Source organism: Schistocerca serialis, chromosome 9, assembly GCF_023864345.2.
Source record: "Schistocerca serialis cubense isolate TAMUIC-IGC-003099 chromosome 9, iqSchSeri2.2, whole genome shotgun sequence".
NCBI classification, from domain to species: domain Eukaryota; kingdom Metazoa; phylum Arthropoda; class Insecta; order Orthoptera; family Acrididae; genus Schistocerca; species Schistocerca serialis.
The window spans coordinates 244,257,723-244,284,225 of NC_064646.1; the positions used below are offsets into that span (position 1 = coordinate 244,257,723).

The following is a 26,503-nucleotide window of genomic DNA, read 5'->3' on the forward strand; positions in this document are numbered from 1 at the left end:
GGAAAATGACTGTCTACATGCCTCTGTACAATCCAATTTTAATGGTCCTTACGCGGAATGTATACTGGCAGCAGTAGAATCATTCTGCACTCAACCACAAATGCCGGTTCTCTAAATATTCTCAATAGTGCTCCTCAAAAAGAACGTTGCCTACCCTACAGTGATTCCCATTTGAGTTTCTGAAACGTCTCCATAATATTTGCGTGTTGTTCGAACTTGACTGGTATGAAATCCAGCAAGCCATCTGTGAATTGCTTAAATGTCTTCCTTTAATCCGACCTGGTGCGGATCCCAAACACTGGAACAGTACTCAATAAAGGGTCGCACTAGTGTCCTAAATGAGGTCTCGTTTACAGATGGACCACACTTTCCTAAAACTCTACCAATCAATCGAAGTTAATCGGATTCATTTTCAATACTACAATCTTAGATGCTCATTTCATTTTGTATTGCTTTGCAACGTTTTGTCTAGATATTTAATCACCATGACTGTGCCAAGCAGCACACTACTAATGCTATACTCTAATATATGGGTTTGTTTTTCCTACTCATCTAAATTAACTTTTGTTTTTCTACATTTAGAGCAAGCTGCCGTTCGTGACACTAACTAGAAATTTTGTCTAAGTCACCTCGTAACTCCCCTGCCGTCACTCAGTGATGACATCTTCCTCCTATACACCACAGCATCATCAGCAAATAGCTGCAGATTGCTGCTCACACTTTCTGCCAGATCGCATATAGAGAACAGGAACAGTCTTATCCCATTTCCCTGGGGAGCTCTGATGATACCCTTGTCCCTGATGAACACTCACTGTCAAGGACAACATACTGGGTTTTGTTATTGAAGAACTCTTCGAGCCACTTACATACCTGGGAACCTATTCTGTATGCTTGTACCTTTGTTAATAGATGACAGTGTAGCACTGTGTCAAATGCTTTACAGAAATCTAGGAATATGGAATCCACCTACTGTTCCTCATCCGTGGTCTGCACGATCTCATGTGAGAAAAGGGCAAAATATGTGACATAAATGGGCATATCTTTTGATCGCACTATCTTAGAAGCTTAATTTTCTTACACTACCAAGGAACCAAAGACCTTAGTGTGCGACATCAATTCAACCTGATACACACTGAAGAGCCAAAGAAATTGGTACACTTGCCCAATATCATGTAGGGTGTCCATGAGCATGCAGAAGTGCCACAGCACGGCGTGGCATGGACTCGACTAATGTCTGCAGTAGCTCTGGAGAAAACTGAAGGGCTGTCCATAAATTCATAAGAGTATGAGGGCATGAAGATCTCTTCTGAGCACATTGCAAGGCATCCCAGATATGCTCAAAAAGGTTCATGTCTGGGGAGTGTGGTGGCCAGTGGAAGTATTTAAACTCACAAGAGTGTTCCTGCAGCACTCTGTAGCAATTCTGGAGGTGTCGCATTGTCCTGCTAGAATTGCCAAAGTCTGTCAGAATGCACAATGTACATGAATGGATGCAGTTGATCGGACAGGTTGCTTACATACATGTCACCTGCCAGTCATTTCTAGACCTAACAGGGGTCCCATATCACAACATTACAGAGCCTCCACCAGCAGTAACAGCCCCCGCTGACATGCAGGGTCCATGGATTCATGAGGTTGTCTCCATAATCGTATATGTCCACCCCTTCGATACAATTTGAAACAAGACTCGTCCAACCAGGCAACATGTTTCCAGCTGTCAACAGTCCAATGTCGGTGTTGACATACCCAGGCAAGACGTAAGGCTTTGTGTTGTGCAGTCATCAAAGGCACATGAGTGGGCCTTCGGTTCTGAAAGCCCGTATCGATGATGTTTCGCTGAATGGTTCGCATGCTGACACTTGATGACCCAGTATTGAAATGCACAGCAATTTGCAGAAGGGTTGCATTTCTTTCATGCTGAATGATTCTCTTCAGTCATCACTGGCCCCTTTCTTGAAGGATCTTTTTCCCGCCACAGTGATATCGGAGGTATGATGTTCTACCGGATTCCCGATATTCACGGTACAGTCGTGAAATTGTCGTACTTGCCGACCATATCTTTGTATTTGAATATGCATGCGTATACCTGTTTCTTTGGTGCTTCAGTGTATTCACCAGTTTGGGGGGGGGGTCTTAACACATGGATAGACAGACAGTTGGATTACACATGCGAAAGAATTCTTTTTTCTTCGTTTGATATAAAGTAACACTTTTTGGATGTTTTCTTTTACTTGGAGGGTGAAGCCTTTCTTCTTGTTAAATTTCGTGATTTTACGTCAGTTGGAAGTACCCTATATGTTTTGATGAGGGAGTTTACGAGCATCAAAATGTGACATATATGACCATATCCTTTGATTGCACTGACTTAGAAGCTTATGTTTATTACACTCCCAAGGTACTATAGACCGCAGTATGAGACATAAATTTCACCTTGATATGTTTACCTGTTGTTGAGGAAACAAGAGCCTTAACAAATGAACAGACTACATACAGATAATACATGGAGAGAAAACAAAAGATGTGATGTAATTATAAATTCACAATTTTAAACCTTTCTTCACAACCAATTTCAAGATTCTACGTCAATCGGCAGTACCCTATAGGTTTTGATGAGCGAGTTTTGAAGTATTTATGTGACATAAATGGCCACATCTTTTGAGTTCATTGATGTAGAAGCTTTTAATTTAAAACACCTCTGAGGGACCATAGACCTTCATTTGCAACAATAACTTCAACCTGACATGGCTACTCATTCCTGAGAAAGAGGGTGTTTTAACAGTCGGACAGACTTGCAGATGGACAACGAAGTGATTTTATAAGGGTTCCATTTTAAATTACCGAGGCAAGATAAATAACTGACTATTTTAGAGTTGTAGTACACATACACTTAAAGTAATGGCAGCCTAAAGTTCTGAAAATGTGCAGAAAATTCAATAAATATGCCTGTAACTCCTCCATATATAGAACTGTGAAACACGTAATTTTGGGAAATTCTCAGAACAAGCTTTCAAATGATACACTATAAGGTCATATTAAAAAAATGTACACAATTACCGTCAATGACCTTGATCTTGAACTTGAATATCTCAAAACATGTCGTCTTCAAGACTGATAAAGAAATTTGCTTCTTTATGTTACAAAATGCAACAGAGTAAAAAATCAAGTTGCGATGAAACTTGGATTAGACAACATAAATTAATATATACAATTATGTCATGCAATTACGCAACAGAAATTGTGTGCAGATTGCAACAAATGATGTGAAGTACTGAAAAACATCATAACTGTTAAAAAGGTGGTGCGAGAGTAATGGACAGTATGGTAGCAAGATGAATTAGCCTACAGCAAGCATTCTTATAGTGAACTACCAAAGGTAAGCTCGAAAATGAATATGTCGAACAAAATATTCTTACATCCACCAAGTAAAGCTACACAAATGATATTAAGTTTTGTTACCTGACAGTATGTGACGAAACAGAAAGTGAAGTATTTGCTATTAAAGCTTGGATGGCAGCTGAATGCTACATGCACACAGGAAGTTGTAACAAAAGGTCTTGTGTGTCATTGTGTCGTTACTGCGCAAGTCTACTATGAAGACGGATTGAGAGGATCGTGTATTACTGCGATGCCTTCAGGAAAGATGGACACAACCGATATGAGAAAAGTCTGTGTAAAAGGCAAATGTGGATGGTTAATAAGATATAATGACAGAAAACAAAATGTGCGATAGATGTGGGAAAATATTAATACAGAAACAAGGTCTGTGGCTTAAATACATTGAAACACATGGGAGTAACAAGCCTGTGTAGCTCCTCAGGCGAGTCAGACACATCTGTATAACCAAATATTGTTTTATATCTAAAAACAAAGATGATGTGACTTACCAAATGAAAGTGCTGGCAGGTCGACAGTCTTTCCGCTCCCGGGATTGGAATGACTCCTTACCCTCTCCCTTAAAACCCACATCCTTTCGTCTTTCCCTCTCCTTCCTTCTTTCCTGATGAGGCAACAGTTTGTTGCGAAAGCTTGAATTTTATGTGTATGTTTGTGTTTGTTTGTGTGTCTGTCGACCTGCCAGCACTTTCATTTTGGTAAGACACATCATCTTTGTTTTTAGATATATTTTTCCTACGTGGAATGTTTCCGTCTATTATAACCAAATATTGTTTTAGTTGCATTAAATGACAGTTTAGTATCTCTTGGTGACTCCCCAGTGAAAAAGAAGGGCAGAGAGACAACATAAGCACATTCCAAAGTGAATATGGACCCAGAGTGGGAGAAAATGCAGAGCATGAACAAATGTGGGATCTGAAATTTTAATGCAACTGAAAGAGAATGTCAGTACCACCACCACCACCACCACCTAGGCTGCACAGGCAGCATCATCTGCCACAAGCGACTATGAACGCCATCACCACCTGGCAGTCACCCTCATTCTGCTGTGACTCCATGCGCAATGCACTTCATCATTGAACTATAGTAACTGCTTGCCACGTGCCACCCCAAACATTGTTAACCCTGATACTTGTGATAAGAAAATGTACTTGTTCTAGAAGTTATAGCGTGTTTTCACAATACAACATAACTGAATGTGGTTCATGGGCCTTTTCCACATTCGTTTTGCCACCACAGATCCTGCGTTCCAGGCTATCTCAACACGTATATTGATGGAAGTCATGCTCCACTGCAACAGCAGTTAGATGCACAGAGATGTCAGGAGGCCTTGTTCGTGCTACTCTCCCAGCAGTTGTATGACAAGTCAGCAAACGAGTGGGAGGCATACAAGAGTTTCCGACAGTATTTTGCTGAATTCCAGGTAATCAATTCAGTCATGGTCAAATACCTTTTCCTGTTGTGAATCACGCCTAGTAAACACTGGCTTTCATTCAAACTGGCCCCTCTCAGAGAACCGGTACACCTGAACTTTGATGAAAGGTATGCCTTGTTATCTACTTCTACTATCGCCACCATTACCATGTGGTTGCATCTTGTATGGAGTTTTTATCAGTGTCAAACACCCAAACCAATTAATCGTGCATGGGCAACTGATCTGTGGGGACTCAAATACAAAATGCTGTTTTGTGACTCCTGTACATAAGGAACTGTATGGCGAAGTGATGATTTGGGATGCTATTATCTAGGAACTCTGGATAAGATAATGTGTCAGAAAGCTCTAGAATTTGAAGACCCTGCTTTGGAGGACATTTTAAAATTCGCACAATCCAACAATTTCCCAAGCAGCCTTCATTTCACACCAAAATAAGAATCTCACCTAACCAAAGTAGTCAATGCGGCAACCGCAATCTAACTAAAATCTACCATGGATCCCTCAAACAAAAAACCATGTCCAGTTCTTGGAAAAAGGCATAGGTCACACCTGTCAACAAGAAGGGTAACAGAAATGTTCCACAAAACTACCGTTCAATATCCTTGACATCAATTTGTTGTAGAATCTTACAACACAGTCTGAGCTCAAACACAATGAGGTATATTGAACAGAATGACCACCTCTGTGCAAAGCAGCATGGATTTCAAAACGATCGATCATGTGAAATCCAACTCGCACTTTTCTCACATGACACACTAAAGCTTTGGATCAAGGTGTGACGTCACGAGTGCTTCATTGCTGTTGAAATAGCTCATTAATATTTTATATAATTTTAGACTTCATTTACTTATTTTAAAGTTTATTTGTGTTAATATTTGCCGTAAAAGTAGCTTATTAGTGGATTTTCATTCATCTCAGTCTTTCTTCCTGTGTTATTGACTCGATTGGTCTATTATTTGTGAGTGTGTGTGCGTCGTTCGTCTAAGCCTCACATGTGCTGAAGTCATTTAGTAAATTTGTGCTTTAGTTTTCAAACTGACGTTTATTATTGTTTCTAGTGAAATATTTCAGTAAAATTTTCATTCAGTGTTTTAACTTCGCTTAGTGTTATAGTGGCCGTTTGAATTTTTTGGTTTTAGCTAATAATTTTGTGAAGTTTTGTTAGTATTGGCTGTGTTGTAGTAGTATTAATACAAGTATTTGCTTTCTTAGTAGGCAGAGAATTTCGAGACCATTATTGTTAGTTCTTAAATAGTTCTTCTGGTATAACAACTTTGGTAACATAGACGTATAGTTGTTTTTTCCAGCTAGGGTGCAGGGGAACAGTAGTACACTCATAGACAATATTTTTATTCATTCTTCATTACTAGATGGGCATTCTGTTAGTAAAAGTGTGAATGGCCTTTCAGACCATGATGCACAGATTTTAACAGTAAAAGACTTTTGTACTCAAACCAATGTCATATTTAATTACACACTATGCAGGAAAGTTAATCCAACAGCAATAGAGAGGTTTTTAAAAACTTGTCAAGGAACAAGAGTGGCAGGATGTTTATAGTGCCAATAATATAGATGATAAATACAATGGTTTCCATAACACATTTATCATGCTCTTTGAGAGTTGCTTTCCATTAGAACATTCTAAACGGGGTACTAGCAGTAATGGACAGCCCGGGTGGCTGACTAGTGGGATAAGGATATCATGTAGAACAAAGTGGGAATTATAGCAAAATGTTAGAAGTAATCACAATCAAGCTACAGAAGCCCATTACAAACAGTATTGTAACGTGCTTAAAAATGTTTTAGGAAGGCAAAGAGTATGTGGGATGCAAATAGAACAGCTAATTCACAGGATAAAATTAAAACCATATGGTCAGTTGTGAAGGAAGTGTCTGGTCAGCAGCACAAGGTCGACGATATAAAGTAAGTTCGCAGTAAAAATATTTCTGTTACTGATAAATCAGATATATGTACAGTATTTAACACTCATTTTCTGAGCATTGCTGGTGAATTAAATAAAAATTTAGTTTCTAAAGGAAATCATATAACTTTCTTGGCAAATGCCTTTCTGAGATTGATGTCTGAAATACTCCTCTGTGATACAGACAAGAGGAAGATTCAGACAAGAGGGAGATTAAGTCAATAATTAAATCACTGAAGACTAAGGACTCTCATGTTTATGATGGAGTGTCTAGCAGAATATTTAAGTACTGTGCTGCACGTGTTAGTGCTGTATTTAGCCATAGTAATTTTTCCTTTAGGAATGGTCAGTTTCCTGAGCAATTAAAGTACTCAGTAGTAAAGCTGCTTTATAAAAAGGGAGAAAGGGATGATGTAGATAATTTCAGACCTATTTCTATGCCATCAGTGTTTGCAAAAGTTATTGAAAATGCTGTGTATGTGAGGATAATTGATCATTTTATATCATACGATTTGCTATCAAATGTACAGTTCGGCTTTAGAAGTCGTTTAACAACTGAAAATGCTATATTCCCTTTTCTCTGCAAGGTACTGGATGGGCTAAACAAAAAGTTTTGAACGCTTGGCGTATTTTTTGATTTAATTAAGGCATTTGATTGTGTTGATCACAAAATATTGCTCCAGATGTTGGACCATCATGGAATACGGGGAGTAGCTCACAATTGGTTCACCTCTTACTTCAGCAACAGGCAGCAAAAGGTAATTATTCACAATGTTGATAACAGCTGTGATGAGGGATCTGAGTGGGGTACTGTCAAGTGGGGGATGCCCCAGGGATCAGTGTTGGGGCCGCTCCTGTTCCTTGTATTACGGGTAACTCTAAAATATTTCTGTTTGCTGATGACACTAGCTTGGTAGTAAAGGATGTTGTGTGCAACATTGACTCGGTTTCAAATAGTGCAGTACATGACGTAAGTTCATGGCTTGTAGAAAATAAACTAATGCTAAATCACAGTAAGACTCAGTTATTACAATTTCTAACACACAATTCAACAAAACTTGACGTTTTAATTTCACAGAGCAGGCATATGATTAGTGAAACTGAACAGTTCAAATTTCTAGGTATTCAGATAGATAGTAAGCTGTCGTGGAAAGCCCACATTCAGTATCTTGTCCAAATACTTAATACTGCCATTTTTACTATTTGAACAGTATCAAAAGTGAGTGACACTTCGACACGAAAATTAGTCTACTTTGCTTATTTTCATTCACTTATGTCGTATGGTATTATATTTTGGGGTAACTCTTCCCATTCTACAAGGATATTTTTGGCTCAGAAACAGGCGGTTCGAGCAATTAGTGGTGTGAGTTCACGAATCTCTTGTCGACCTCTGTTCACGAGTGAGTATTTTGATATTGGCCTCTCAATATGTATATTCCTTATTGTCATTTCTTGTTACCAATATTAGTTTATTCCCAAGAATAAGCAGCTTTCCCTCGGCTAATACTCGGCAGAAATCAGACCTCCATTTGGATTGGACTTCCTTAACTCTTGTGCAAAAAAGTGTGCAGTATAGTATACTGCTGCATCCATTTTCAATAAGATGCCACTCGAATTCAAAAATCTTAGCAGCAATCCACGCGCTTTCAAATCGAAACTGAAGAGTTTCCTCATGGGTCACCCCTTCTATTCTGTCGAGGAGTTGTAACAAAGCAGGGTTGCCCACTGCTATCCTGTTTTGGTTTTACACTCCTTCAGTAACTTAGTTAAGCAATGAACTTTTATTTTTTTTTTCATTTTCACTACTCAGATTCCGACTACAGATTCTGTGGCCTTCAGCCTCATGGTACAGATTTCAGAAATAATTTAAATAAAACTCCCCTAGTAAAATCTATTATTTCAGTACATTCTAATGTCTATTCTGAAAGTAATGAGCTAATTAGTTTTATTGGAAATGCATCCTATTACAAGTTATGAACTATGACGTATATTGTGCAATACATATTAAGTAAAATTCAAGTGAGCTAACAGATCGAATTCAGCTATAAGACTGCATCCAAAAGAAAGCCTAAACTTTACTGATTCCAGCAAAGTGTTTAAATTAACCTAAAGTCTATTAGTTAAATTGATATTAAGACTTGAAATCTGTAGCCTGTATGACTTTCAGTGCCAATTGTAAATAAACTACTAAATAATTCCGAGATCTGTTTTGATGCTTTTGCTACCTTTATTTTTCTACGTAAAGTGACTCCAGTCTCAACTTTGTAAGTGCATTAATTAAGAATTAAGTAAATTTGAATAAGTAAAAATTAATGTTCAAGAGGGTGGCCATGGTTATAAGTTGGGAATTCCCACTGCGGATGCATAAGTTAAATTGATACAGATCACTCATGTTATTTAAGTAATAAAACCCAATAGTTAACTTAAAAACCAATTAGAAAGGATCAATTTAACCCTGGGAAATTATAAACTATAATATATTAAAAGAAATAGTCGAATATTCAAGCACTTGTCTATATAAGGTTCGAGCTGGAGCAGTTCTCAGTTAGTTCTCAGTCAGATTCTCATGGAGCAAAAGTGCGGCAAGTTGGTTAATTTTTCCGTCAGTACCAAAAAAGTGTAATTGTGAACACTGTTAAAGACTGGAAGTTTTTGACCTACCTATTTAATGTGACGATTAAGTGTAAAAGGCCTGGTCACATGAATATTGTGTGTGTGTGTGTGTGTGTGTGTGTGTGTGTGTGTGTGTGTGTGTATGTGTGTGTGTGTGTGTGTGTGAGTGATAACAAATAAATCACACTGTGGTTGTCATAAATGTTCAACAATGAATATGGTCTTGACCTTTGATTTTGGAAAACTTAATCTAGGATCCTGGCTTCTTAATTTCAGTGTGATTTAGGTGAGATGGATTCAGCTACCGGGAAGACAATATTGAATAAGCAAAGCAAGGGAGGTCGGGAACACTGTGCACTATCTACTGGGTGAGGAAATGTTTCAATAGATCCGGTTGTGACATGAACTTTAAGTGGCACTAATACAAGGATGCAGCCCGGCACGTTACAGAGTTCCTTGAAAAATTAAGCTGATTCTTATTGTACTGCTGATAGCGTTTACTTAAACTTATGGGCTGACTATTTTCAGGTTCATGAACATCTATTTTTATCTGTTATTACTTTTATGTAGTAACTTCATGTACTGACACATTCCATGACCTTGGAGATTTGCTCCTCAATTTGGTCCTAATGAACTTGACGTGTAAATAAATAAATAAATAAATAGGCAATCAGATAGATACAGTGTTCCTTTATTTCCTAAAAAGCACTTGACTCAGTACCACATCTACGCTTGTTGTCAGAAGTACGATCATATGGGGTATCAAGTGAAACTTTTAACTGGAATGAGGACTTTTTGGTAGGAAGGACACAACATGTCATCTTGAATGGAGAGCTATTATCAGATGTAGCAGTAACTGTGGATGTGCCCCAGTCTATTGGTACCCTTGCTGTTCATGTTGTATATTAATGACCTTGCAGACAATACCTATCCATAATGAAGTACTGTCTGAAAAAAGCTGCATAAATATTCAGTCAGCCCAGGATGAGATTTCAAAGTGGTGCAGAGACAGGCTTACACTAAAAGCTCAGAAATGTAAAATTTTGCACTTCACAAAACAAAAAGCATAGTATCCTATGACCATAATATCAATGAGTCACGGTTGGAATTAGCCAACTCATGTAGGAATATGAAATGGAATGATCAGATTGGTTCAATTGTGGGTTAAGCAGTTGGTAGACTTCTGTTTCTGGTGAAATACTGGCGTAGTGCAATCAATTTACAAAAGTTTGTTTACAAATCACTCATGCGACTGGTTCTAGAATATTATTCAAGTGTGAGGGACTCGTACCATATAGGATTAACAGGGTATATTGAACATATACAGAGAAGGGCAGCAGGAATGGTCACAGGTTTGTTTAAGCCGTGGGGGAGTGTCACAAAGATAATGAAGGAACTAAACTGGCAGACTCGAAGTCAGGTGTAGACTATCCTGTGAAAGTCTGTTAAACAAAGTGTCAAGAACCAGCTTTAAATGTTTACTCTAGTGATATACTACAAGCTCCTATGTATCACTCACATAGGGACCACAAGTATAATGTTAAAATAATTACTGCACGCAATGAGGCATTCAAACAATCATTATTCTCATACTCCGTAAGGAAGAAACCCTAATAACTGGTACAATGGGATGTACCCTCTGCCATGCACCTCATAGTAGTTTGCAGATTAGAGACATAGATGTAGATGTAGAACCACTGAGAGAAAACACAGAGGCCCTACAGCTAAATCTCATAAACAAGGAAAGCAATCTCAGTGTCCCCCAACCAGGCTTTGTTCCCATCGTACCCGGAATGTTTTTCAAAAACATGTCAGAGATGACTGCACTGATAAGTAGGCACAGTGTGATTCAGGTCGGAAGGAAGGGAATTATATATAGGAATACCTAGGCCACGTTATAAAACATCAACAGAAGCTGGCCGAAATCATCGCTAAACTTCCTCACCCCAGGACACCATCAAGGACCTCCATTCTTTCTTGGGGGAAATCACATATTACAGCAAACTCAGCCTGAGTGTGGTGTAGATTGCACACCTGCTAAACAACCTGTGGAAAAAAAGTGTACCTTTTGTAAGCTTGGAGGCATGTGAACAGGTGTTCAAGACTCTGAAGCAGGCCTTCCTATTGGCACTATGTCTCGTCATATTTCAACTCGGTAAACAGTTGGTGGTGGTGACTGATGCCTCTGAACGGGGCCTTCCTGGCTCAAGACGCAGATGGCTCAGAACATCCAATCACATTTGCAAGAAGCTGCTCAATGCCACACAAAAGAGGTGTTCGCAAATCGGAAGAGAGAACATTAGGATTATCTTCTAACCGAAGAAATTACATTTTCCTTATACAGGAGGTGGTTTCACTGCATTACGGATGATAAGCTGTTACTCTCCTTCTTTGGTCCAACAGCAAAGTTATCTGAGAGGACTGCCCACCACTTCCAATTCTGGGCACTTTCTCTCAGCAGGTACTGTTACAAAATTCACTTCCATAGTATCATGCTACATGCTAATGCGATTGCCCTTTCCCATTTCCTGATGGTATCTGCCCCTGGAGCCCGATCTGCAGTTTTATCAAGAGGACACCTCATGTTTCCATTTGGATGATGAGACTTAACTGGTGGAGTACACTTTCTCTGCCGCAGAGACCTGTGTGGCTGCAACAACTGTGAATAACACCATCTTACAACAGGTGCAGCAGTACATCTAACACAGCTAGACTGACCTCATTCCCAGTCGGGTCTCCAACACCTCTGTGCCATTATTTTCACCTTTGCCACTGCCTCATCCAGGTGGATTACTTTCAACCCCTCACTACGGTCCTCTCTGGTGGTCCTTCCAGAAGGTTTGGTTCCAACGATACTACAACCCACGCATCAAGGTTGCTGAGGATTCTCATGAGCTAAACTGCTTGCCCAGCTCCATGTGTGCTGCCCGGATATGGACCGGCAGGTCAAGGATGTTGTTTGCAGCTGTTCTCAATGCGAACAACAGCAGGCGGCACACTTAAGTCTAGTGGAAGCAGGTTCATATAGACTTGGGCGGACTCTTCTAGGATACTACCCAGCTGACTGTCACCATGGCATACTCAAACTTTCCATATTTGGTCAACTATCAGTGCATGGATGCGGAAGCCTCTGTCGCATCACTCTGTAGTATCTTTGACACTGAAGATCTTCCTCTAATGCTGGTGTTGGACAATGGACCGCAGTTCCGTTACTAAGTTTTTTGCGAGTTTTGCTGCAACAATGGCGTCAACTACCTGCTGTCACCATCTTTACACCCCCAGTCAAAGGCTCAAGCGCACATTCAAGACACAAATGGAAATACATGGCCGACACTTTTTCAGATGCAGCCCTTGAGATGGTTCTTTTTTCTAAGTTTCTTGGTTCATACAGGTCAACTCCAACAGAGAAGATTACAGCAGATCTCCGTCACTGTCAGCCCACCACATTTCTCCATTTCATGCTGCTGTTGCCTGTGGGGCCATCTGTGGTGCCGCTGGGCCATCTGTGGTGCCGCCTCCCCATTTCCAGCCAAGCACCTGCATGTGGGCACAGGCATTCAGCTGCCAGGACAGGTGGATTCAGGCAGTCCTCCGGCAGCAGTGGGGCCGCTGTGAGTTGACTCTGGACACAGAGCACCAGATGATGATGCTCCATCAAAACAGGCAACATCTGAGGCAGGGGACCTGGCTGGCCTCTCCTCCAGCCTGCCCAGTGGTCATCACCATGACCTTCGTTCATCTCCTGTCATACCCTCTGCTCCCTGGGCTGTCATTGCCTTTGGACCTCTACACCCTGCATGACAGCCATGGCCCCGCTGTCATATTCCTCTGTGGGCCGCTCGTGATGGACTGGATATTGGCTGACCACCAGGATGCTGTACCAGCCCTGCGGCCTCTGCTTCCTGCAGTGAAGATGCAGTGACACCAACTGCACTTCTGGGTGGGGACTTTCTGGCTGTACACTCCTGTCCATGCTGACCAGGAGCTGCTGAAGCTAGAGAGGCTGTCCAACAACCCTGACAACGTCAGCCTGGTTCAGGGAACCAGCAGTATAGCCAGCCGGACGTGGGTTGCACTGCTGAGATGCAGCTTGTCACTTCCCCATGGTTGAAGGGGTGTGGTGGCTCATCAGACTACCACCTAGATGTCAGGCACCAGAAAAGTCTCCAACAGTGGCCTCTAGGAGTAGAGCAACCACTACAATGATTGTGCAGGCACTTTCAACACCACTTGCCACATGCATCTATGTAGGCAATCACTACTCGGAGTTCATCCCCATTCTGCTGTGGCTCCGTGTACAATTCGCTTCAAAACTGACCTGCTTGTGACTGCAACGTGGCATAATGAACATTGTACTCATTGTTACACCTGGTACTTGTGATCAGAAAATATCCTTGTTCTAGAAATGATGGTGTGTCTCTATGTTGTGGGTTACAACAATTTGTTATTTTTTACAGATATCCATAAACTTGCATAATGGATCACATTTAATTTGTTGTCATATTAGAACGCCTTAAATATGACGTTGTGAGTATTCATATCTTCCTATCTCTCTTCCTATATCATTTGCATTTGGCCAATCATTTGGTGAACTTTATGATAACCCACTGCCATAGAAAACCCAAGTATATTTATCAGATCGTGCTGCAGTCCAAAATAAAAAGTGCAATGAAGAGACTTGCTGCCCCTGCCAGTCTGCAGTGACATTGTTTCAAGAACATTACACTGTTTAACTTTCTTATATGCCTACAGCAAATATGACAAAGGATCTCCCTTCAGGAGCAGTTGAGCAGATCTGCACTACTGCAGATACCCTCAAATCATGCTGTGTCACTCCCAAAGCTCATAGAAATATCCAAACAAAAGTTTTCTTCCATTCAGTGGACATCAAAACTTAATCTCTTAACACTGACACAATAAAAACTCATACTTTGGTCATATCATTGGGTTTGGTTCATATATGTACGAAGGTCACTGGTGGCTTGGAGTGTCTTAAGGTTAATGAAGGTACAAGCGGAGTTAAAACAAGCTTCTTATATCTTCATGGTTCTTCACCTTCGTTTGTGTATCCAATAAACCTGACAACTTTTCTGAGCACAAGTGCCTTCTTACAAAGGTTTATGTGCAAATAGCAACAGTCCAAACATATGTCCTGTCACCAAAATGCAAAAATAGTGTTTTACCTTGTTACCCAGTACCGAGGTATGGTAACTCGTCACATTACATTTTACATTGTGTTTGTTTGTGTAAATCTGAATCTGTGTGCCTTGCCTTCCACACATGTTTAGCTTTGATGTTATCTCATGTTCTGCATCACTTAGAGGTCAAAGGTAACAGTCTGTTACCTTGCATATTACAGATGCTTGCTAGTCGCCTGTTCACATTGCTTCCAACAATACTGCACAATGCTAACATGGCATCTTTTTAACAGTGAACATGTGTTTCAGTGCTTTAAGTCATTCTGTCGCAGCCTGCATACAATTTTTATTCCTGTATTGCATCATATAGTTGTAAATATTAATTTCTCTCTCTTAATCCAAATGTCGTCCCAATTTCACTTTTTAGTATGATGTATGGTGTAACATGAAGAAGAAAATATATACTCAAGGTCAAATGTTGAAGTCGCTGACCTTAACTCTGCAGATTGCTTGAATATAGCCATTTTGCTTATCATATGAATGCTTGTTCCCAGGCCTTTTCAAAATTTCCTGTTTCACATTTCTATATCTATTGGAATAGAAGTTATAGTCTTTTTTGTCAGACATATTGTTCAAATTTTTGCACATTTTCAGAATGTCAGGTGACCATTATTTTTATCATACTTTTGGTACAATTCTGTAGTTTGGAATCCTTACATTTTTTTGCCATGTGCAACGAACACATCAAATTTGATGAAAATAGGAGATGTCGGGTTGGAACCTGTGTTGATCTGACATGGAATGACTTGTACATAGCTGGATGGTTCGAAATCAGGGATAAATAAGTAGCTGCGGAGTGCTATATGAATTTCAAGTTCATATAAACCTTTTGTTGTAGGATTAGACGAGACAAAGGAAGTTCATTGACATTCCACATGGTTAAAGTGTTGTGAGCTGATAGTACAAGTAAAGCATGATGAAGGTATTGTACAGACCAAGCGGAGTGACGTACTGCACTGCTTTCATAATGGCCTTTGCCTCTGTGGTAATTACTTTCATGTAATAAGACAGGATGTATTTGGTGATCAAGACAAAAGAAAACACCACCTATAAATAATGTAATAAGAGAGGATGTACTTGGTGATCCAAGACAAAAGAAGACACCACCTATAAATAATCTATGAGTTATTTTTTGGCCTGTCTATGAACATTTTAATCCCATCCAACCACTGCATTTGCATCGCTGTCTTGAATGTGATTTTAATGTTTGATGTTTCACTTTAGAGAAGTAGATGGACACTGGTACAGTAAAGAAACATTGCTTTGAAGTAGTGGTTACTACTTACTAGTACACTTTTAGTTTCCCACGGGAAATGATATCTGTGTGTGTGTGTGTGTGTGTGTGTGTGTGTGTGTGTGTGTGTGTGTGTGAGAGAGAGAGAGAGAGAGAGAGAGAGAGAGAGAGAGAGAGAGAGAGGGGGGGGAGGGGGGTTGATGTAAAAAATATCTCATTAAAGGATAATAGACAAATGTCACTCTTCCACTACTTTAGCATGACAAACTATTACAAAAATGAGACTTCTGGAGAGGTTTTTACTCACTGGAATGGAGTATTTTCATAAGACAGAGGTGTAAATATGAGATCAACTAAATATGGCATGTTAGCTTTGGAATCACAGATATCAATATGGCAGCTGCTCAATTTGCTTCTGTCGACAAATCACAGCACAAGACAGCTGATCCTGTCAGCCAATCACAGCACTCCTGCACATATGATCTCATCAGCCACTCACAGCGAAATGTGTGACACTTAAATTAGTAACCTTTCACAGTTTTTCCCCAATTTGCCACAAATTACAAAACTGTGTTGGATGGGACCAAGTAGCACAGCTTAAATTGCTGTGAGTGAAACAAGAAGCAAATAAATGAATAAACTTGGCTGTCACAAACATTTGGCTGTTTTTTCTAAGTATGTCCTGAATTACAAGGCTGTTGTTAGCTTGGAACCTAAAACAACAGCTTAAATTGCTGTGAGTGAAAAAAGCAGCAATCAAATTAATGAGCTTAGTTGTGACAAATGTCTGTTTTTTTCCCAAATATTTTGTCTGTTCACATGACAAAAAAATGATATTTCCTTGAGGTTGTGTGTGCTGTGATTGTCTGACAGAAGCTAATCAGGCACCTGCCATGTGGATTTCAGTGTTTCCAAAGCTAACATATGTTATTTTGTGATTTTTGTATTTATGCATGCACATACCTACCAACCTTCAAAAACCAAGAAACAGGAGATTTGGTGCTAAAAATCAGGAGGTATGAATGATCTGAAACTGCAGTGCTTTTTGAGTACAATCCCAAGACAACAGATGTGAGTCTTTCTGTACGATATCACAAAGCTATATAATGACTATAAAACACAAATGGAAAAGATAAGACTAGTAAATGATACAAAGCACAAATATAAGTCAGGAAGCAAAGGAATATTAATTACACCACAAATATAGAAAAACAGGGTAACTACACAACACTTTTCTTCCTTTCAATCAAAAAGATAATACTTTCCTGTTAAAATTAACACCTACCAAATTGAAGATGTCTGAACTTGGAGTAAAGGTAGGAAACTGGGTAATTTTCAAGAACAACTAGAATAATGTCAACAGAATTTAATGGGCAGCTGCATATTTCCATTAAACGAAATGAATTACACCAAAATAATGCTTCTTTTCCCAACCCACAATTCCACATTTTTTGTCATGCTGCTGACACTGGGATTTAATTTCAAATTATACGAATATGAAAACTCAACAACAGTGTTCCACAGAGATATTCTCATATGAAGTTTACCCACAAATCTGGTACGTACTAAGAAACCATATAAAATGTTGAGGATATATTATGTTAGAATGGAATGTGACCCTCCCCCCCAACCCGAGTATAAATGCAAAACTAGCAGAATTTATGCTGATAAAAATGTGACTTTTTACCTCTTTCTGCTGAGCCATCTAGCTGACATCTTGTTCACAGAGCTATGAAGTGTATATATGTTCTATGAACATCAAAATTTTGAACAACATGGAATCTCAAACCAGTATGTATATTATCTTTGACTGTATGGGCACAGCAGTGCAGAAAGCCAAATAAAGGGGGCATGAATACAATAGTACACATTATCTCTCATGTACATTCTGATGCCTTCTCATTTTACAAATGAATTCACTACATTATTCTTTCATTTTTGCCAGTACAAAGTGTAACTGCATATGAAGAACTTGATGTCACCACCAATGAATGTCTAACTCTATATGAGTAAAAACAAATAATTATATTATGCAGGAACTCTCGCCAGTTGGTACACTAATTCAGATAAAAGAAAACTGCATCCAAATGCTTCAATGAAATTATCAACTTCTGATATTAACTTTCTGCTTTTTTTGTTTCAGCATATAACAAACCAAATATCATAAACATCATTTAAATGCTGCCTAAAGGTATTAAAAGAAATATGAGGTGGAGGAAAACTTGAATAAAAATGCATTTCATTACTCGCATAGAGACTAATACCGACCAACTCTGTTGGTCGGAAAGGAAAAGAACACTTTCGATAAAATCAACTATACCAGAGCCGCACAATAATTAAAATGAACTTAACACTTGAATGTAACAGCTCAAAAAAGGCTTTTTCACTAACGTTGTAAGTTGCATAGTTCATGCTTTTTTGGATCTGACAGCTCTTTCTCAAAATCCTTTTGACCACAGGAAATCACTAAATAGCCACCTGTGGGGATAAAAACAAAACTGTACACTTGGTGTAGTTCAGTAGAACAAGTCCCATCTCCAGTCATTAGCGGAATGTGGATTGTGTACACTATTCAGCCTATCAAAACCCACTGAAGAGTCATTTCAAGCTTAGACCATATGTACATTGCCACTCAAGAAGGTGTGTGAGCAGAAGATTCCCACTGAAATGATGGACAACACAGTGACATTATTAAAAGATTCAACTACTACCAGAGACACAAAATATTGAAAAGCTGTCTCTGAACGGTGGTCCATGACCGACCACACCAGTTAACACTTGATACCTAAAAATAATGGCACCTAGATACCCTGAAGAGAATGTAGCACAACTGTCTCTTTTTAGAGGCATCTGGGAGGGCTATGTCAACTTAGACAGTATGAAACCCTACACCGTATAAGATCAAATAAGAGTGACAATACAATTTCCCCAGCACCAAGTCGCAAGAAGAAACTTTTCCCAAGCCAACTTTCTTCTTGCACCGTGGTGCTGGAAAAATGGGGTCAAGTTCTCCTCAACAAGGATGGTAGAATTAATCTGATGCCTGATGACCGTCACAGAAGAGGTAGAGGTGGTGAGGTACCAATGCATGCATATCTCAGGCATGCACTCTTACAGGTTCAGCAAGAAAGTGGGTCAGCCATGTTTTGGGCCAATATCATGTACAGATACTGGTCACCTCTCATCACCATCAAGCAATGGGCCTTTCACATGCTAATGTGCTGCAGCACACTCTAAGTATCACATTAAAATCATGTGATTTCTCTTTGAATGTGAGGGGTAAATCACACTAAAATTATGCTGTTTCTCTTTGAATGATCGCTGGTATGCAAATAAAATGGACAACACATTTTGCAGTCCTACCCGATAACTAGGAACTGTTATCAACTGCTGAAATGATGGTCAGCCGCACTACGATCAACTCAGAGAAGGGACTCAGTGGTCTGTTTTCGACTTCTGGCACTATGAGTGCTATATTACTCAGCACCAGGTCACTATTTTTCTTTGAAAGAGCATGTAATAAACTGTGCAAGCATAGAGTATGAGGGATTTTTGAATAGCGGTTGGTGGTCTAGCACACCGACTGGCAATTCATTGGCTTTATTCCTTGCAATGTTAAATTATTACTTATAAAATTTAAGTGCATTTAAACAGTTTAATTTAAAAATTAATATGTTCAATTTAGTTATGATTCCTATCCTTGTGAATCGAAAGTCTATACAGGACACCACATTGTAGCACATTGCTATAATTTTGCACGAGCTGCCACTGCTATCAAGGGTAACTTGAGAGCTGTATAATACTGGGCCAGAATCCTCCAACTTATTGTCCAGATCTATAGTCAACATTTCGGTGACCAGGACAATGCATGAGCACACCATGCCTACTTCATTAACACTTCCTACAGGAGGCATAAAGCAACCATGTGGGGTGACCTGTGGTATCTGTGGACATGAACTCAACTGAGCATGTTTGAAACCAGCTGCAACTAGCACAGTGTTGTCTCAGAAACTCTCTCCACACACTGTATGATCACAGCACTATCATAAGAACAAACTAGTCAGAACAGCAACATCTGTATGATCTTGTGGACAGCTGGAAGAGGAAGAGCCAAGCTCGTTAACTGAGGAGAGAGGATCAGTACAGTACTGAATAATATGTAGCATGTAACACCTCCGATTTATTATTTCGACCCGACCTGATCGAATAGCAGCCCAATAATTATTAATAATGTGACCGTGTACCTAATGGGGCTGGCAATCGGAATTGACTGCTACGGAGTTGTTACTTTCCAGTTTGTCCTTCTCAAATGCTGTAATAATGAAATGTCTGGTAACAAGAAGAACACCAACACAGTTTCACTAATCAAGAACCTATATTAGTCTCAAAAACACAAAAAGAAGGAGACAGCCACTGCCTTCGTCATACACATCTAATTACGGCTAATCTCAGCACAGGCTTCTTCGTTATTCATTATCGTCACACGTTAATACAATCACTGCAATCCAACACTGCAATCCAAAATGATGCCGGCGCGGTAGACGCGAAACCAAAATATCGGCACTGAAATATCACTGACCACTCTCGTAATTATACTTCTTCACTTTCCCCGTATTATTCTAGCACAAAGGGGTTAAACCGCGGCGATGGCCACTCCCTTTGTTGGTAAAGCCTTGCATTTTAGCAACAGGCCTCCACACAGCTCGGCCCGCAACATGGGAACTCCCTCAACTCACACTCGCTCTCGCAACACGACACAATCGATTGTTTGCCCTATCGACCTGTGCCGAGTGCAAACTTATAGTAAGGGCCTACGGACCCCTTACAAGCAGAAGGCAGTTTACTAAGAAGTTTTGTATTTTACAAAAGAAAAGCACCAGTTTATGTATGATTAAGGCACAATTCAACAGAAGCACAGAATGAGGTTCAGTTTGAAGAACTTTTGGATTCTATTCCAGGAGTAAACCCAAACATGAGAAATGACTGGAAGAGCTCTACACGACAATACATCCAGGATTTAGCTAATCACTTGCATGAAATGATTCTCCAATCAAATAGCAAGCATGGTTTACAAAGAAATGGGAAAATAAATTCATGACATCTAGGGTAGATATTGAGTCACAGACAGACATAATGAAAAGACTGCTATACCTTTTAGCTTTCGGCCAAAAGGACTTTCTTAGCCAACTCAAAAATTTAAAACTGGATTAAAAAAGGCTCTACGTACCAAAATTTTTAATTTGAGGAAAATGAGTTTTAAGTATAATATGTACTTAATGTAACAGCAAAAACAATAAATTTTTGACAATATAGTTTCACTGGATAGATAAAAAAATCTGCTTGCCAAGCGGCGGTAGAATATGTAGAGTTTCATTCAGATATTCCAGTACTTGTCAAATCCAGTGAGGATGTCCTCTTTCAGCCTGGGAAACAATCAGTTTTGTAGCACAGCAAGATAGTCTGAGCATTAACCACATTTCCATTGAAGAATAATAGGCCATAAACAGATGAGTGGGATATTGCATAAAACACATGTACTTTGGATGAATCTCATACACATCACTGTGTGCATGCGCGTTCTGTATGCCCCAAATTCATTGTGTTTGTTTACTTTCCCATTAAGGTGGAAAGTCACTTCATCACTGAACATGATGTATCATGTGACATGCTGTGTTGTGCGGAAGTGTTATCATTGTCAATAGCATTCTGAAACTCATCAAAATGCCACACGCTAGCGTTTGTCGTCATGACATACAACCTATAACAGCTGTAACGTGCACTGCTTCATAACCAACTGACGTCTCGAAACACAATATTGTAAATGTAGACAGTTGTGACTCCCGACTGGCACAATGAGTTGTAGGAATACGTTGAAAAGTGGTCTGATTTCTTACATTTTTGTCAAAAACACGAGGGCTGCCAGAACTCTTTTCTTTACATACACATCCTGCATACACAAACTGTCAATATCATCTGTGGAAGTTCTATTCTTCCTTTTGATATACATTCTGTCTCTAGAAACTGTCTCTAATGTTTCTTTATTTACGTGACCATTACGGCACTCCAACCCCAGTTCTCGATACCAGTAATATCTTACTACTTTTCTGCGAAGTAACAGACATATTTTTGTGACAATATTCACATTTGGTTTTATTAATGTATAGGTGCTCCTATGTATCGATATATTACAGTGATATGGTTCTTGTGTGTATTCATTTCTGTGAGACTGTCATAATCTTTGACTTACTTGTAACCGTTTTGGCGTGAATGCGCAGAGAGCAGTCTTTGTTTCACTTTGCAGAAGTTAAGTTGTTATTTCGCTTTGTAAAAGAACGGTCAAGTCTTGTGTTTGGTCAGAGTGGAAATTAAATATATGAAGATTGATACAAAACTGTTTTCTTGATGATGTGACAAATTAAGAAAAAGTTGAATAAAAATGTGGATCATGAACACAAAGTCAAAAATTAATTCTACCATACCATTGTTCAGATCTGGGATTTTTTGATCATTAAGAATTTCCTGAAAAACGCATTTGTTAGGTCTTCAAATATTTCTAAAATACAGATCTGGACCTTCTAGTAGTCAAAGTGGAATCACCCTAGAATCAACAAGATGAGCCATAACAACTTCGACGAAATCTACATGGGAATCCATTCAAGACAAGTGCCAAAATTAATGACTTTTTTACAGTGACTTCATTACTTCCATTCTGATAATACCATCCAGTCAATAACTTTGTTGTTGCCCGATAAAGTGAACATATGCTGCGTGAGCAAAATTATTAATCTGATTTCTAACCTACTTTGCAAGTGGTGGTATTGTTAGAATTTGGGTGCTCTTGCCGGGATAGGCAGCACCGTGTATTTGAAGACTAATTATTTAAAAATTGAATAATCAAGAATCAAACAGGACGCAACTACATGACGGATGCAAAATTAACAATACAACAGAGCAGATAAAGGATATTCAACGGAGAAGATATCGACAGTGAGATAAGTGACCACAAATTTTTTTTTGTTCATTATTAACTTTCAGAAACTTTAATTATCTAAACAAGTATTCCATTGTTATCAAAAATGGAAAAAGTTGAAGTAGGGAAAGAAACCATGGAAGATGAACACAAGAATTTTGGAACTATTTAGCTAAAATTTGTAAAACATTATCTCCCCACTGGTGGCAAAGTGTAAAAAGTAATGAATATTTATTGTATATTCAAGCTGTTGTATCCATAGATAATGGTATTTAAAGTGTTAATGTGTATGTACAGTTATTAAAAACTAGTCAGGAAAGTAATGAGGGAAATTTTAAGGAAATTGAAGGTGATTTGTTACATGAACCATTAAAAGAAAAGGTGGAAGAATGTGTATTAGGATGTCCCTACATCAAGGCTAAAGTTAACACTTGGGAAGGTAAATTTCTCATTGATACAGGGAGTCCAATTTCAGCCATTTCAGAAAAATTTATAAACAAAATTAGGAACAGTGTTAATTTTGTTGAAGCACCTGTGTTAGGAGTAAAGATAAGAGGAGCCACAGGAAAGCATAGTAAAGTTATTAAAAGTCACGTACTTTTATCATTTGAAATAAAAGATGTAAAATTTTAGCAGTGTTGTCTTGTAATTCCAACATATTATTTGGCATGGACTGGGTGTTAAAGATAAGTGCTGCATTTAGCTTGAGTGAGATGAAATTAATTGTCTGTGAACCCAAAAGAAATATAACTGTGTGTACACAACTATTTATTATACACTGTGAAGAAAATTACAATCACATCAGAAAAATCATAAATTATGAGGAGAATTTGTGCTTTTATGAGGATAAACCTGAGCTGAAATTATGAAAAACCTAGTCAAAAGTAAAGTAGATGAGGCACTCAAACAATATTCAGGACAGTGGAAATTGAAATGTCCTGTGGTGCCTCTCCTGCTCCCATTCAGCCGATTTGACAGCATGGCCCTCATGGCCCTCTTTTTTTTTAATAAAAAAAAAAAAAAAAAAAAAAAAAACTAGCGATTAATAGTGGATGGGATTATATGTAGTCGGGAGAACAATAACTCTTCAGAAAATATACACTCTTTATTGCGTATTAGTTAATAACTTGCTGTTTTGTGTGACAAAAAATTAAATATAGGATACATAAAACCAATAAAGACAAGAGACAAGCGAGAAAGTACACATTTCTTCAATTCTTAGCTCCTAGCCTTTTTTTCTCTCTAATCTTGCTACAGCTTTACATGGCGCGGTTTCCTTTCTGCGAAAGAATCTATTACCTCATCAAAGTTCGTCAAACATTTTGCTACATGAAAAATCCAAATGTCGTTATCCAATACTGAAAAAGCTATTAACACAAACATTACCCAAGACTGGTGTGGTTTCTCACTCTGTTTATGTCTATTTTGTCACTGCTAGACAAAACAAAATAGGCCTTTCTAATATTGCAGCAATTTTGTAACACACACCAACAGGGTATATACGTGGACAAGGAAAAAAAAAAAAATTCCCAGATTTTTCCCGAATTTCCCGGTTAAAAATATACTTTCTCCCGGGTGAAAATACACTTTTTCCGTGTTAAGTTATTCCCCGGTACTGTAAAACTCATCAATCCATTGAATGTTTATATATCGACGTAGAATTTTCCGGGCACTCAGAAAACGATACTCGGGGAGGGGTGGACACGTTTTCTAAGACATTTGATGTGCAGCAAGATGTGCACTACATATCTTCATATTAAGACGGTATAAATTTGAATTCCGCCAAACAACGCATGTCACTTTCCGAAGCATTGAAATCGAGATTATGATGTGCTTTTGTAGACCATGTCATGTGATCTCGCCAGCTGATGACAGCATAGGACACGTGATATAGTCAGCCAATAGGAAGATCACTCTTAAGCAGCGTAAACGCACAAATAAGAAAAGTTAATGGTTTAAATTAATATACATAGCATTCACATATAATATTGGTCCGAAGATTAATAAGCTGGAAGAGAAGTTAAGCTTCCACATATAATGACGATCTTTTTTGCGCGATACGTTTTAAGATACATCACACAAATGTGCCAAAAAAAATTTTAATTACGACGTAAATGTCTGATATTATCGGCTCGAAATTCTTCTAAATGGTCATCTGATTTTTAAATCAAAGTCAAACGCTTTGTGATTTAAGAAATTCATCGTACATTCTCGCACATAGTTCGTATTTCGTAAAAGGAAATTTGCTTTGAATATAACGCTTTTGAAACCACCATTCGCAGTATTTTCCCGCGACATATTGGAAATAGGTTTGTTTCAGCAGTTGCAAGAGAGCGCCAGATAACAGGCGTCATCACGCTAGCGCAGCTACGATAATGCAGAAAGCCCATATATATGTTCGTATGTGTAAAACATTAAAAGATCTTACATTAAGTCATAAAAGAAACAAGACATCAGAGGATACTTCAAGGGCATCGGAATTTCGTGAACCATACCAAAATGCATAATTCGTCTTAAAATGCACACTCGTATGTAAATTTTCTTGGAGTACCAATACTGTATTATCTCATGATTGGTTTTTTATTATGGCATAATGCCATACATGCGCTTAAAATGCAGCGAACAGTTGAAAATAGCCAATAGCATGAAATTAAATACTTTGTTTCAAATAAATTGACTGCCTCAGTAGAAAAGATTAATGAAAGCCAAATCTCTTTAGCAAACCGGCAAAAATAGCTTCATTGTTCTGCAAGGCGATTAAGCTTGACTGTCAAAAACGTGGAAATAACATCTTAAACTAATAACGTATTTTGCCCTTCCATAATTATGCAAACGTATTTTAATTCACTTGATAGCTCTCGGCCACAAAAATCTGTTTTGTTATCATTTAACGTGAGAGCAAAGAACGAAGAGGAAACAACAAAATCACTGAACCTAAACACAGGTCACGTGGAGACGACCCACCTCCCCACAACAACCCAGACTGCTCTGTGCATCAGATTTACTATATTTCCCAACCGGGGCAATATTAAATAGTGGCGCCCAGGCACACTTATGTAACCAGAAGCAGGAGAAGGTACTACTCATACACGACTCAACTGCGCATGCGCACGAGCCCGCCCGCAACTGCTCAAACGAATCTAATTTAAACAGTTGTCACATCACGCTCATCGGAGGCAATTTGTTGCTATGAAGCACTGCAGTCTTCCTAAAGCCTCTCACACATTTTGCTGTTGGCAGACGCTTGTATGAGCACTGTATTGTTGTTCTATATGGGGCATTTCCTTTGCAACTTAAGTTTTTTTCCTCTCGTTTGTTTTGTTGCTGCAGTATTATTCCGCAGTAGCTGGATACAGTAACATCCTTTGTTAGAGTATTGGTTCTTACCAGTCAAAATCACAAAAATTTGACTAAAAATTAAAACAACGAAAAATTCCCGGAATTCTAAACAATTCCTGGGTTTTTCCTGGTTTTCTCCCGGATGAAAAAATTCCTGGGTTTTTCCCGGATCTTCCGGTTCGTATACACCCTGACCAAATAAACGAGACTGTTTTGGCACAAATGGCCATTTTTATAACAAGACAGAATATAATTCATGAGGTACCAATATCAAATGCCTATTAGACCTACTACAAGCAAAAAGCTTAATGTTAGGAAACAGTTTCACATTTCATTCATGAGATCGAAAAGTAGTATTATGAAATTGTCATATAAATTTGGAATCGTCTTATTCTTCCAT

General features: G+C 38.8%; 1 protein-coding gene across 1 annotated transcript in view; it reads right to left on the reverse strand.

Annotated features, from left to right (window-relative positions):
- Nucleotides 1-26,503, reverse strand: part of LOC126419103 (SWI/SNF-related matrix-associated actin-dependent regulator of chromatin subfamily B member 1) — a 127,597-nt gene that overhangs the window by 68,778 nt on the left and 32,316 nt on the right. The gene's annotated exons all lie outside the window — the stretch shown is intronic.